Source organism: Aegilops tauschii, chromosome 6 (assembly GCF_002575655.3).
Source record: "Aegilops tauschii subsp. strangulata cultivar AL8/78 chromosome 6, Aet v6.0, whole genome shotgun sequence".
Classification (NCBI taxonomy): Eukaryota; Viridiplantae; Streptophyta; class Magnoliopsida; order Poales; family Poaceae; genus Aegilops; species Aegilops tauschii.
This window is the reverse complement of record NC_053040.3, coordinates 215,743,879-215,758,676: the sequence shown is the minus strand read 5'-3', so window position 1 is coordinate 215,758,676 and position 14,798 is coordinate 215,743,879.

The window sequence follows — 14,798 nt, the reverse complement described above, 5'->3', positions numbered from 1 at the left end:
TTCGACATCGTCCCGTTCCACAGTGATTATCACGCACTGCTCGGACGAACCGCATTTGCTCGCTTCAATTCGGTGCCACACTATGCCTATCTCAAACTTAAGATGCCCGAACCACGCGGTGTCATAACAGTCAACAGAAACATGGAACGCTCCCTTCTCACCAAGGAGCACACCACGACCCTGGCAGCGGAAGTACAGGGCGGCCTTATCAAGCAGAATATTAATTCGGCGGCCAAGCTCCCGGACACTATTGAACGAGTCCGGACTACTCCACAGCATGACAGTCCAGCTCGTCAGGAGTTCGACTAGCAATTCGGCCTCCATCTCAGTCCCGACCGAATTGCGGCGTACGTACCGCGCGTACATAATTATGCACTAAGAATACCATGGGCAAAGACGGAGGCATAACTCCATCATGGTCCACAATATGGCTCGACCTTATCTGGGCACTCATACTTTCCCTTTTCCTTCTATCCTTTTCAGGTTTCTTTTCTACGGGCCCCTCACGACGGCCTGATCATTGATCCTTTCGAAGGATAAATATACCAAGGAGGCAAGCAACATAGACGTGTGGCAGAATATCTAGATGATCTTCTTGACGATCACTTTACCTATTTTCAGGACCCACACGCAGCTTCCCCTTGGTATCGGCATGTTAAATAGCCCTGTTGCTTATCGCATTATTTGTACAAATACGCTTTGACCTATTAATCAGATTATAATGGAAACAGTTTCCGGCCCAACGTATGTGGCACTGGTTTACTCCTTCATTATATTTCACTGTTTTTATCGATTGCACTCGTACACTATGGTACGACTTAAATCGCCAGGGGCCCCATTGTGCTCCATACGTTTACAACAAGTCCGAACACTTTTTACAGTATAATTGGGTGCCTCCAATATCGCATTATATGAATCGGCTCCGAATCATGTCTTTGCTCAATAGTTGGGTTGCCCAGCTCCTCTGCTTGCTACCTTACATTCCGTCTTATCGGCTAGGGTAGTAAAGGGAGAACTACTGCGAATCTATTTCTGGTTTATCTGGATAAACACCTCAGTAGAGAAAGCTGAAAACTGTCTGTCATGATGCGGCGAGAGCTAGTCAGCTATTCGGTGGCTAAACATAAATCTCTTGCGATTTTTTCCGCATTATGCGATGGATCGGCCTCCACCCGATCAGGTGTCTACAACGCCCTAGTCCGGATAAAACAATACTAACTAGGGGTTGCGCTTACACTCCTATTGTCAAACTCCTATGGTTAAATGAGGGTGATAAAGCCACATAGTCCGATTGCCTGGTTTGCTGCACTAAACACCTCCTTCAAGGACCAAACTCTTGTGTAAAGTGTGTTTAGGTTCCAACCTGAACACCCCCGTACTACCTACGTGGGGGCTGAAGCCGACGACTGGCCAACTCTCAGATTTAATAAATGGCCGCACAGGAGGAAATATTTTCAAAAAACAACAAGCAATATATTTAATATAGGCTTTGTACCATAATACGGGACTGGATAACACGAATACGTTCATGCAAAGATAATGTCCTTCGCACACTAGCCCTCTACAATGCGGGACCCTTCCAGGACATCATCCAAATATAGCTCGGGCATCGGTGCTCTTTGACCACAGGCGGTCCCTCGGTCGCAAGCTTGACTGCGTTCATCTTCGCCCACTGTACCTTGACACGGGCGAAGGCCATCCGCGCACCTTCGATGCAGACCGACCGCTTTATGGCATCAAGCCGAGGGCAGGAATCGACCAGCCGCTTCACAAGCCCAAAGTGGCTGCTGGGCACGGCTTCGGCAGGCCATAGACGGATTATCAAATCCTTCATGGCCAATCCGGCCACCCTATGCAGTTCGGTGAGCTGTTTCAGCTGATCGCTGAGGGGCACCGGATGCTCTGGCGCAAGGTATTGCGACCAGAACAGCTTCTCCATTGAGCTCCCCTCTTCGGCTCGGAAGAACTCCGTAGCATCAACAACACTGCGAGGCAGATCCGCAAACGCTCCTGGAGAACTCCAAATCCGGGTGAGTAAGAGGTACCTTTCCTTCACAAATTTAATCTGCATAATAAAGGCCTTACCCGCCGCAATTTGCTTGGCCTCTTGGATTTCCCGGAGGGCGCCTTGGGCTTCAACCCGGGCCTCTTGTGCGCTCTGGCAGGCCTTAGCAAGTTCGGACTTTTGGTCCGCAATCTTGCGCTCCAAGGACTCGCATTTCTGTACGGCGTCCTTGAGCTCCTGCTGAACCTCCCCTACCCTTGACTCGTGTTTTTTGCGGGTGGCTTGTTCCTTCTCCATTTTCTTCTGGGCCTAAGGTCAGCGTGTTCTTGAGCGACTCCACCTCGGCCGCAGCTCCTATGAAACATCATAATAGCATGATCAACACAAACAATTTGTACCATTTTAGATCTAAATAGGCCATTGCATACCTTGCTTGTCCTCTAGTTGTTTTTTGACACGGCCGAGCTCTTCATCGGCCTGCTCCAGCCTCTGCTTCAGTTTGAAGACTTCGGTAGAATGGAGGTCGTAGCTTGCATCAACGCCTGCTTATTCACATAGACACATATGATTAGTCTCCTGCGAAAATTATTCGATCCTCTGTCTGGCATTTCTTTTCGAACACCGGACAGAGTCTTAGGGGCTACTGTTTATACAATGGCATTCTTTTTGCATAATTATGTCACATACCTCATAGCCTATTAGAAGGCTGACGCAGGCTTCGGTCTGTCCGCTCTTAGTAGACCGAACACTCTCAACCACCATACCCATAAGGATACGGTGTTCTTCCACAATGGAAGCACATTGAAGCGCTTGAAATAGAGTATCTGGCGCCTCTAGATGGACAGAGGTCACCAGCGGAACAGGTGCACCTCCTTCTTTCGAAGGAGGCTGCTTACCTAATACCGGAGCCGTATGGGCCTCCGGAATAGTATTCGGCTGGGGGCCGAATTGGGTATGGCCCCCATCGCCAGTTTCCATGGGGTACTGCTCCCCCATGTGTCCGGCGGCCGAGGTATCTGAGATAGTCCCGGACTAAGGGGTCCTCGGGCGTCCGGCCTCTTAGCCATGGGCTGGACTGGTGGGCTGTGAAGATACGAAGACCGAAGACTGCACCCGTGTCTGGATGGGACTCTCCTTTGCGTGGAAGGCAAGCTTGGCGACCGAATATGTAGATTCCTTTCTTTTTAACTGAAATTGTGTAACCCTAGATCCTCCCGGTGTCTATATAAACCGGAGGACTTAGTTCGGAGGGATATATACTCATTACCATAGTCATACAGTCTAGGCTTTAGGGTTTAGCCATCTCGATCTCGTGGTAGATCAACTCTTGTAATACTCATATTCATCAAGATCATCAAGCAGGAAGTAGGGTATTACCTCCATAGAGAGGGCCCGAACCTGGGTAAACATCGTGTCTCCCGTCTCCTGTTACCATCGACCTTAGACGCACAGTTCGGGACCCCCTACCCAAGATCCGCCGGTTTTGACACCGACATTGGTGCTTTCATTGAGAGTTCCACTGTGCCGTCCCCAAAAGGTTTGATGGCCCCTTCCATTGTCAACAACAATGCTGTCCAAGGAGAAACCTTCCTCCCCGGACAAATCTTCGTATTCGGCGGCTTCGCACTGCGGGCCAACTCGTTTGGCCATCTGGAGCAGATCGATAGCTACGCCCCTAGCTATCAGGTCAGATTCGGGAGCTTGATTTACGTTGCGGACATCCGTGGAGATTTGATCTTCGCCGGATTCGAGACCGCGGCGACCGCTCCTGGTCACGTTGACGAACATGACCTAAATCTGTCGTCAGACCGCATCCAAGAGATAGCTCCTGTAACCACTCTGGCCTTATATCCAGAGCACACTGCGGCATCCAAGGATTGGAGGCTCAACCCCACCATGGACGCCACAAATTCCCCAGCGTTGGAGCCGCACATGGACTTAACCTCACACAATACTCGTGTCACCGGAACTCCGGACTCTTCTTTGGGTATAAGTTCCGAACCATGTGAGTCCGCGGAGGCCGAACTTGATCACTTATCGATCTTCGAGTTCAGCGCCGCAGACATCTTCCAGCACTCGCACTTGGGCAATGTGCTGAACTCATTAAAGAACTTGTCCCTGGCGGGGGACTCACAGCCGAACTATGTTCGGTATGAACTAGAGGCTGATAATGGAGAATTTTGCTTCCCACCCGCCACCCACTTCATAGCCACGGTTGAGGATTTAACCGACACGCTTGATTATGGCTCCGAAGACATCGACGGTATGGACGACGATGCTGATAAAGAGCAAGACCAAAATCCGCCATATACTGGACGCTGGACGGCCACTTCTTCGTATGATGTGTACATGGCGATGAGCTTGTGGGGACGCATGTGAAACAACGTTTCGAAATAATGACCAGACTGACATGATGTCATGTTGTAAAAAGTTGCCAGAGGATTGGACTTATAAATTTTTATGCCCTCTGTGGAAGTATATGCGGCTCGTGCTGCCGAGCCGAACTCGGCCGGCCGAAGACCATTATGAAGTATCCGGAAATAAGGGAACCTGCCTTGCAATGTCGAAGACAAATCTGCGCGCCGGACTCCTCGTCATTGAAGCCAAGTTCAGGGGCTACTGAGGGAGTCCCAGACTAAGGGGTCCTCGGGCGTCCGACCTATTAGCCATGGGCCGAACTGATGGGCTGTGAAGATACGAAGACCGAAGACTGCACCCGTGTCCGGATGGGACTCTCCTTGGCGTGGAAGGCAAGCTTGGCGACCGAATATGTAGATTCCTTTCTTTGTAACCGACCTTGTGTAACCCTAGATCCTCCGGTGTCTATATAAACTGGAGGACTTAGTCCGGAGGGAGATATACTCATTACCATAGTCATACAGGCTTGGCTTTAGGGTTTAGCCATCTTGATCTCGTGGTAGATCAACTCTTGTAGTACTCATATTCATCAAGATCAATGAAGCAGGAAGTAGGGTATTACCTCCATAGAGAGGGCCTGAACCTGGGTAAACATCATGTCCCCCGTCTCCTGTTACCATCGACCTTAGACGCACAGTTCGGGACCCCCTACCCGAGATCCGCCGGTTTTGACACCGACATCCCCCCGGGCACCACCTCGATGGCCTCCTGTACCTCTCCCTGGCCTAGATGGGTCCTTCGGGACAACACTTCGGCGTCATCCATAGTCTTGGGGGAGGAGGCCGGCGGAGACGACTCGCTGTCCATCACATTTGGATCCAGCGAATTCCCCGAAGATGAGGATCACCAGAGGTGGGCGTGAGCCGGATTGCAGCGTATGATTCAACATGCTAAAACCATGAAGTAAAGGAGTTGGTTATATATGTGCATAATTGCCTTTGAGTACTTACGATCCGCCTAGGAGCTTCTTCCTGGGACGCCACTCAGGGCTGCTATCGGTGTCCGATTCGGAATTGTCCGCAAGAGAGAACTACCCTTTCTTGGACGCCTCCGCCTCTGCCTCCAGATCCGTGGAGGCCGCCCTTTTCTTCCTTCCCCCCTCGTGGGGGGGGGAGAATTGCTTTCCTTCTCCTCGTCGTTCTCGGCGGGGGACGAGTGGTTTTTGGCGTCTTCGGACCTTGCGTCCGAAGTGCCTTTCTGGCGGAGGCCGCTTCTTGCCTCCTGGCCCTTCTTCTTGGCCTTCTTCTCCGGCGCCTTGTAGGGCGCCGGAACCAGCATCTTTTTCAGAAGTGGGATAGCTGGGTTTTCGAGCAGCGGAGCCGGACACTGGATCCGCTCTGCCTTCTTTATTCAGCCTTGAAAATACAAATGGAGAAGCTTAGACATCTTCCTTGAATGCATATGTAGAGGATACACCTTGAAATATGAAGAACTTACCGAACTGGCGGGATGAGTCAGGTCATAGCTGCGGTCCTTGGTCGTCTTCGGCCACGTCTGATTGGCCTTGAAAAGCACCTTCCAGATACCTTCGTGTGTGGCGCCGAAGAACTGTTGCAAGGTCTGGTGCTTGGCCGGATCGAGCTCCCACAAATGGCAAGTCCGGCTTTGGCAGGGAAGGATCCTGTCACGCCCAATATGCGATACTATCCTGAAGAGACTCGAAGGTCCCACCAAGGATAGAACCGCATATTGACATGCTTTGGCAAGGTGGATATCATTACATCAACATTACATAATATATGGGGATACATACAAAAGGCACAAACGCCCCAAGAATACATCAATACGTCATACATAAGATCAACATCCGACTAGGGATGAACACAAACAGAAACTCAAATGACATCCACCCTGCTAGCCCAGGCTGCCGACCTGGAACTATCCCCTGATCGAAGAAGCAGAAGAAGAACTCCAAAACAAGTAATCATCGCTCTCGCATCATGATCATCGCAATACCTGTACCTGCAACTATGGTTGTAGTAATCTGTGAGCCACGAGGACTCACAATCCGATTACCATGGGTATCAAGACTAGCAAAGCTTAATGCGTAAGGAAGGGGTAAAGTGGTGAGGTTGCAGCAGCGACTAAGCACAGTATGGTGGCTAACTTACGAAACAAGAGCGAGAAGAGGAGCTAAGCAAACGGTCGCCAACTAGTTATGATCAAGAAGTGATCCTGAACTCCTACTTATGTCAAACATAACCCAAAAACCGTGTTCTCCTCTCGAACAACCCCGAAAAGAGATAATCACGGTCACGCACGCGATTGGTGTATTTTAGAAGAGTTTACTTCAAGTTTACTACAACCGGATATTAACAAATTCCCATCTACCACATAACCGCGGGCACGGCTCTCGAAAGTTTAAACCCTGCAGCGGTGTCCCAACTTAGCCCATCACAAGCTCTCACGATCAACGAAGGATATTCCTTCTCCCGGGAAGACCCGATCAGACTCGGAATCCCGGTTACAAGACATTTTGACAATGGTAAAACAAGACCAGCAACACCACCGAATGTGCCGACAAATCCCGATAGGAGCCGCACATATCTCGTTCTCAGGGCACACCGGATGAGCCAGACGTCGGGTTGGCATAGACCCTGGTTGCCCAGGGGGCACCAGACATCGTTCCGTTTGGACCAGCACTCAGAGGAGCACTGGCTCGGGGGGGCTAAAATAAAGATGAACCTCGGGCTCCGGAAATCCAAGGGAAAAAGGCTTAGGTTGTTAGCAAATGTAAAACCAATGTTAGGCCTTGCTGGAAGAGTTTTATTCCAAGCGAACTATCAAGGGGTTCCCATAAAACCCAACCGCGTTAGGGACGCAAAATCCGGGAACATAATACCGATATGACAGAAACTAGGGCGGCAAGAGTGGAACAAAACACCAGGCATAAGGCCGAGCCTTCCACCCTTTACCAAGTATATAGATGCATTAATAATATAAGAGATATTGTGATATCCCAACATAAACATAATCCAACATGGAGCAATCTTCATCTTCACCTGCAACTACCAACGCTATAAGAGGGGCTGAGCAAAAGCGGTAACATAGCCAAACAACGGTTTGCTAGGAAGGGTGACAAAGGTTAGAGTTTCATGGCATTTGGGAGGCTTGATAAACAAGTGGTAGGTAACGCGGCATAGCGATAGCATCGACGCAACTAGCATAGCAATGATAGTAATGATATCCAAGGTGACGGTCATCTTGCCTGAAATCCCACTAGGAAGAAGAACGAATCCATGAAGAAGATGAAGCCACGAAGACGAACAAATCCTCACGATCGCAACGAAATAGGAACTAACGAGAAGGAGCACAACCGGAAAGAAGCAAACAACACAGTAAACACTCAACAGATAAACAAGACATGATACTCAACCAAGTACGATGCATGACAAGGCTACATTAAGCTACTCATGGCAAGAGATGATGCATACAATAACAACACATCAAAGCAAGTTTAAATGAGGTCGGAAACAACCTATAACAATTCTGGTAAGTCCTCATATGCAAATTTCAAAATTAGCCCAGATCTGAATAAACTTTATGTTCAAGTTGTTAAACAACAAGTTAAGATGCACCAAGATGATCTACACGAAATTTTAGTCAAGTTACATATAAAGTTCATTTAATTTGGAGCTACGGCCTAGGAAGATATGAGCAAAACAAGTTAAACATGGCATTGATGCAAAATGCATTCAAACATCAAGCAAACACATTCAAAACATGGATCCAACAAGGTAACATGAAACTACATGTAAACTAAGCAAGTTTCATATAGAGCACACTCAAAACGGAGCAACGGTTCAACACATACACATGAAACAAGTTTAAAGGACAAGCTATCCAAAACAGCAACTAGGTATCTAGCAAGCATCAAAACAACAGGCTACAAGACATCAATATGAAAACAAAAGGCATGGACGTGATCTACAGATAAAGAACTACAAAACATGAACACTGAGCTATTCCCAGAAATCAATAGAACATGCTCAAAAGAACATGGCAAGATTGCAAATAATAACAGTTCCATAGACTTGGCAGATATCACTGGACATGGCAGAAATAACATCAGGTTGCAAGGTTTAGAGCTATCAAACAACATGCTACAGGAACATATCGTAGCAAACAAAGGCATGGCATGAATCTACTAATTGCATAGAACAAAAGTTCCTTACTGACCACGAGCCAAAAAGGCACAGAAGATATGATGGCACCCATGTAAACATAGCAAGTTTTATAAACAGATTCAGACTTTGGCAGAAAAACTGAGCATGGCATAAACAGAATTATGAAGGCATCTTTGCAAGCTCAAATCACTCATCACAAAGCATTTCATGGCATGTGAAGGTAACTCACAGTAATAAAACATGTTCATGAAGCTAAGCATGGCAATAGCATAATCATAGGGTGCATGGATCACTAGTAAAACACATGACAAAACTGAAATTAATGTTAACAGGCTGACAGCAACATTATTTAGCAAGTTGAGAGGAAGATTACAACAAGCTCCAGCAGGCTATAAATGCAACCAAAGGCATGGTTTGATAGAGAATAACATGTAGAGAAAAACATCCTTAGAGAACATCTCCATAATATGTATAGATTAATTGGTAGCATCAATCAAAGATAGCAACATGATATAACAATTTCAGCATTGATAGAACATTAACAGCAAGTAGCCCACTTCACAAGCTTGACACACTCACTACAGGGCATAACAAAATACAAGGCTTGCACCACTGTAAAAATGGCATGGAGATGCTTCACAAACATGTAGACACCATGCTCATAGGATGCACACACAAAATGCAACGAAAAAGACAAATCACCAAGTTATAATAGTCTCAGCAGGTTAACATCACATAGCACTCTTGCAACGATGATAAGGGCCTCAATATAGTTTCAAAATAGCATGGTACAATAGAATTAAATGTAGAGGATCTCACAATGAACATTTTGATATATCATACATGCAAAACGGAGCTAAGAGAAGAAAGTTATGGCATGTCAAACATGGCACCAGAATGCAACAATTTTCGGGACTTGGAATAATTTATACACTCCGAAAACTGGACTGGGCGGATCGGGACGAGGAGATCCAGGGTCGGGGACGGGCGTTTGGTTCGCGGGACCGGTGGATCTCGTCCACCCCGGCTCGGGTGACTCCGGTGAGGTAGACGACGGCGGCGAGGCGCGGGGACGAGCGCGCGGGGCGGATTCGGGCCGGATCTCGCCGGATCCGGCCGGATCCCGGCGTAGGACGGCGCGGGGAGGTGGCGGCCGGCGAGCTTCGCGGCGGCGCGGTCGGGCGCGGGGCCGAGCGGCGGCGCGCGTGCGGAAGGCGGCGGACTGCGGGGGCGGCGCGCGCGGGCGGAGAGCTGCGCGGCTGATCGGGCAATGCGCGGGGGCGGCAGCCGGGCGGCGCGTGGGCGCCGGCGGTGGAGGCGGTGAGCGGCGCGCGGAGGCGCGGAGGAGCGGCGAGGAGGAGGCGCGGCGGAGGATAGCTCGGCGCGGGGGCGGCGGACGCGCAGGCGCGGGGCTGCGGCGGTTGGGCCCGCGAGGGCCGGAGGCGGGCCCGGCGGGCTTCGGCAGGGAAGTGGGCGCAGGGCCACGTGGCGCGCCCCGATTGGCCGTGGGCGGCGGCGGATCTGTCCGGTGAGGCCGGACGTGTCCGATGGCGGCGTGGGAGGATAGCTAGGGTTTCATCTGCGCGAAAATTCAGGGAGGGGCACCTATTTATAGATAGAAGGAGGTAGGAGTGTCCAAATGAGGTGCGGTTTTCGCCAACACGATCGCGATCCAACGACCGAGAGCATGGAGGGGGTTTGGATGGGCTCATGGGCTGTGGTGAAGAGGGGCAGGGCTGCCAAGAGAGAGGGGTTTCGGGCTACGCGGTTAACCGTTGGGCGCCGAACGGACTCCAAATGGAACGAAAATTGACAGGCGGTCTAGCTACTCTAAAACAACACCGCGCGCCAAGTTTCATCCCATTCCGAGAACATTTTTTAAGCCACTCATGAAACGAGGCCTGGAAGGTGCAACGGGCGCGTGCGAGAGTGTCGGAACGCGAAACAGACAACGGGGAAAAGGACCGGATGCAAGTTTTGAAAAACATGATGATGCAATGCATATGATGACATGGCTAAGCCGGCGAATAACTGGGAGACACCTGGCGCATCGAATCCGGGGCGTTTTAGATCCGGCGAAAAAGCATCACCTGGATCACACTGACAAGCTTGATGTTCTTGACCACCATGCTCTTGACGTGCGTCTGCAGCGCTGACACCTCGTCCGATGACCCCCAGTCCAGGCCCTTGTTTGGCAAGGAGGTATGCCGCATTGGGGGTCCGAACTTGAATTCGGGAGCCACGGCCCAGGTGGTGTCGCGGGGCTTTGTGACATAGAACCACTGTTGTTGCCACCCTTTGAAAGTCTCCACAATGGTGCCTATGGGCCATGTGACGTTGGACAGTTTGCTCACCATGGCACCTCCACACTCAGCATGTTAACCATCCACCACTTTCGGCTTCACATTGAAGATCTTTAGCCATAATCCGAAGTGGGGTGGGATGAGAGGAAGGCCTCGCACACGAAAATGAATGCCGAGATGTTGAGGAAAGAATTTGGGGCTAGATCGTCGAAATCTAGCCCGTAGTAGAACATGAGTCCGCGGACGAAGGGGTGGAGGGGAAATCCTAACCTGCGGATGAAGTGGAGGATGAATACCACCCACTCGTTGGGCTCCGGGGTGGGGACGATCTACTCCTTGGCCACAGGCCGATGGGTGATTTCCTGGGCCAAGTACCCTGCTTCTCGGAGCTCCATGATGTTCTCCTCCGTGACAGAGGAGGCCATCCACTTGCCCTGCGCTCCAGATCCGGACATGGTCGGAGTGCTTTTTGGGGGCGGAAAGGATGGAAGCTTCGGCGCTGGAGCTCGAGAACGGATGGGCAGAGAGGAAGAAGGCGTGGGTGAAAGAGTGGATCCTTATCCTCTTATAAAGGCAGCGAATATCAAGCGCGTCCCAACTCGCCTTAAAACTCGCCTACTCCCCAAGGGTCGTGCGAACGGTGCAGTTGGATTACCCATACCCGTATTGATGAGAATACCGCGATCAGGGGACACGATCTCTGCTTCGACAAGACGTGCCAATGAAAACCGCATCTCGAAACATGGAGCGGGAAGCTAAAAAAAAGTTTCGAAATAATAACCGGGCATGGACGTAACATCTCGCTACAAAAGTTGTCAGTAGATGGGACTTGTTAAATATTATACTCTTTGTGGCTGTGTGTGGTGCCTATTTTGCAGAGCCGGAAACGTTTTCTGTGTTCAAAGACTACTTTGAAGTATTCGGAGGAGGAACCTGCGTTGCAATGCCGAAGACAATCTGCCCGCGGGACACATCGTCATTGAAGCCTGGTTCAGGGCCTACTAAGGGAATCCTGGATTAAGGGGTCCTCGGGTGTCCGGGCTATGTGACGTGGCCGGACTAATGGGCCATGAAGATACAAGACAGAAGACTTCTTCCCATGTCCGGGTGGGACTCTCCTTTACGTGGAGGGCAAGCTTGGCGTTCGGATATGAAGATTCCTTCCTCTGTAAACCGACTCTGTACAACCCTAGGTCCCTCCGGTGTCTATATAAATCGGAGGGTTTAGTCCGTAGGGGCAATCATCATCATATAGGCTAGACATCTAGGGTTTAGCCATTACGATCTCGAGGTAGATCAACTCTTGTAAACCCCATATTCATCCAATATAATCAAGCAGGAAGTAGGGTATTACCTCCATCAAGAGGGCCTGAACCTAGGTAAACATCGTGTCCCTGTCTCCTGTTACCTTCGATCCTCAGACGCACAGTTCGGGACCCCCTACCCGAGATCTGACGGTTTTGACACCGACAGAGATGACAGGGGAAATCTAGATCCAGTCGTGGCAAAGCAAATCCATGGATCAAATTCAACAAAACTTCATCACACCAACAAACCACAAAAAAATTTGTGGCTATTTTTGGTGGGGAATTTTTAAAATTGGGACAAAATCAACAAAATTAGGATAGAAAACAAGGGGTAGGAACTCCAAATTCGTGATCAACGTGGCTCTTGATACCAAGATGATGTAGGGTAGACCCCTAGATGCCTGGTCTTTCACAAAATGGAGGGGATCCTACGAAGAACACGGCGAACACAAGGGGAAAGACGAGAGGAATCACTCAAACCAATAAGATTCGATTAGACATGTGCTTGATCGTCGAACCACAAGAAGATACACGATCTAAATCCAACAAAGGACGATACAAATAACAAGTTCTTCTTCGTGAGGAGGTCTTGAGGTCTTCCCATTAGGGGTCTTGAATCCGCTTGGGGGATCTTCTCCGTAGATATCGTGAAATCCAATGGAGAAGTAACCATGTGGATGAGCAAAGCTCTATCTCTAAATTGAGCTAATCCTTTGCTAACCCTAGAAAGTGGGAGGAGGAGGTCTATTTATGATCTCCGTGAATTCAAATTCTTTTCACCACAAAACCCTGGAGAGAAGATGGCATGACTTCTTCCATTTATTTAAATGACAAGGGGTGTCGAAATATATTTGACTTTCATTTGAGAATATTTCCAATTCTGAAACTTTATGCAACTCAATGATTTTCACGAGCGAAGATAAAATGACTTCTTCAAAACATATGAAATATGGGTTGGGAGTTTCAAAGGATCAAATTCAAGTCCTTTTGGAAATTATTTTTAATTTGGAGTTATTTGGGTTTTATTCAAATTATTTTTCTCCAAAAATAAAATATATGGAAATTAGGGTAAAATGATTCCCTACATCAGAAAATTGGAGAGAAATAAATTTGAAATCATTTTGGTATTTTTAAAATGATTTTTATTGGATTTTATTAAGGCAGTAGCACTGTTTGATTTATCTGAATTTTTTTATATTTTATTTGACGCTAGAAAAATGTTAATGTCGTAGAAAATCTTTTTCTGAAAATTTTGATATATTATATGCCTAGGTTCTATTTTATTTAATTTCGCTTTATTTTATTTTTTCGTCGAGTTTAAAAAAAAAGTTAGGACCGACCGGACCAGGGCCGGCCCAGTCGCCAGGCCACGGCCCAGCCGGCCCGTCATCGCGCCCCGCTCGTCCCCGAGCTCGGGAGGAGTCCCGAGCCGCCACGGCATCACCGCCGCCTCCGTGCCGCCGCCGGCCTCCTCTTGCCCCTCCCCCACGCCACCTTGCCCCCTCCCCTCCTATAAAGGGCGCCGCCCCGGGCCCCTCTCTGTCCTCCTCCTCCACCGCAACCGCCGCCCTCGCCGGAGTCCCGCCCCGACGAGATCTGCCGTCGCCGCCTTGCTTCATCCCGTCGTCGTGGACCGCCGCCGACGCCGCCATCCTCCTCGCCGCGACGCGCCGCCCCTCCCCGACCTCTCCATCGCCCTCCTGGACGACCGGAGCCGCCGGACCCGAGCCGCCGCCGCCGCGTCGCTCCGCTTCACCGCCGCAATTCGCCGGGAACCGCCGCCGCCGCCGATTTATTTGCCCGAGCCGGTAAAACCCTTGAAAACCGCCCTGTCCGGTTTATTCTTTTAGGCTTTCTGCGGTTTTTCCTTTAGCCGGTTTTGTTTTTTAGATTAGTTATTTAATGAACTTTTTTGTTTAGTAGTTCCTAGCGAACGTATTCGTTCCCTAGTACTGTTCAGCGAACGCTCTTATTTTTAGTTTCTGTTTTCGCGGCCAGGGACCTAGGTGTAATTATTTATTTTACAGTCTAGCCCCTGATTTTCAAACGATCACAACTCTTTGCTAGTTTATCCAAATCCAATGAAACCAATGCCCACTTCTTCGTTATGATCTCCTCTTTCCCGTAAAACAACTTAAACATGTTTTTGAAAGTTTTAAAATTTGAATTAGAACATATTTGGATTCAAACTTCTTTTGATCGTAATTTGAGTTTCGTAGCTCCGTTTGAGTTGATTCTTTTTGCAAATTAAAGCTCTTGACCTAAACTTTCTGATAAGGCCAAATTCACATAATTTTGGTACTGTTAGAAAAAAATTTATGTTGCAAGATTTATTTGCTTGGTTTTAATGATTTCCGAATCGTCTTCTTCGATCTTTCTAATCTTTTGAGTGATTGCTTATGTGTGGTTACTATTGCTTGTTTACGATAGATGGACCGGAGTGTGACGAGTAGATCTATCCAGAGTATGAGTGTGAATCATCTTCATCAACATTGCAGGCAAGTTCACACTTTGAACGTACTTTTCATTACCCAGTTTTATTGCATTAGATCAACCCTCAAACATTGCATGGTTAGGATCTAATTAAATTATGGGTATTGGGAAGTAGTTGAGGTAGTACCTATTGCCCCGTTTATTG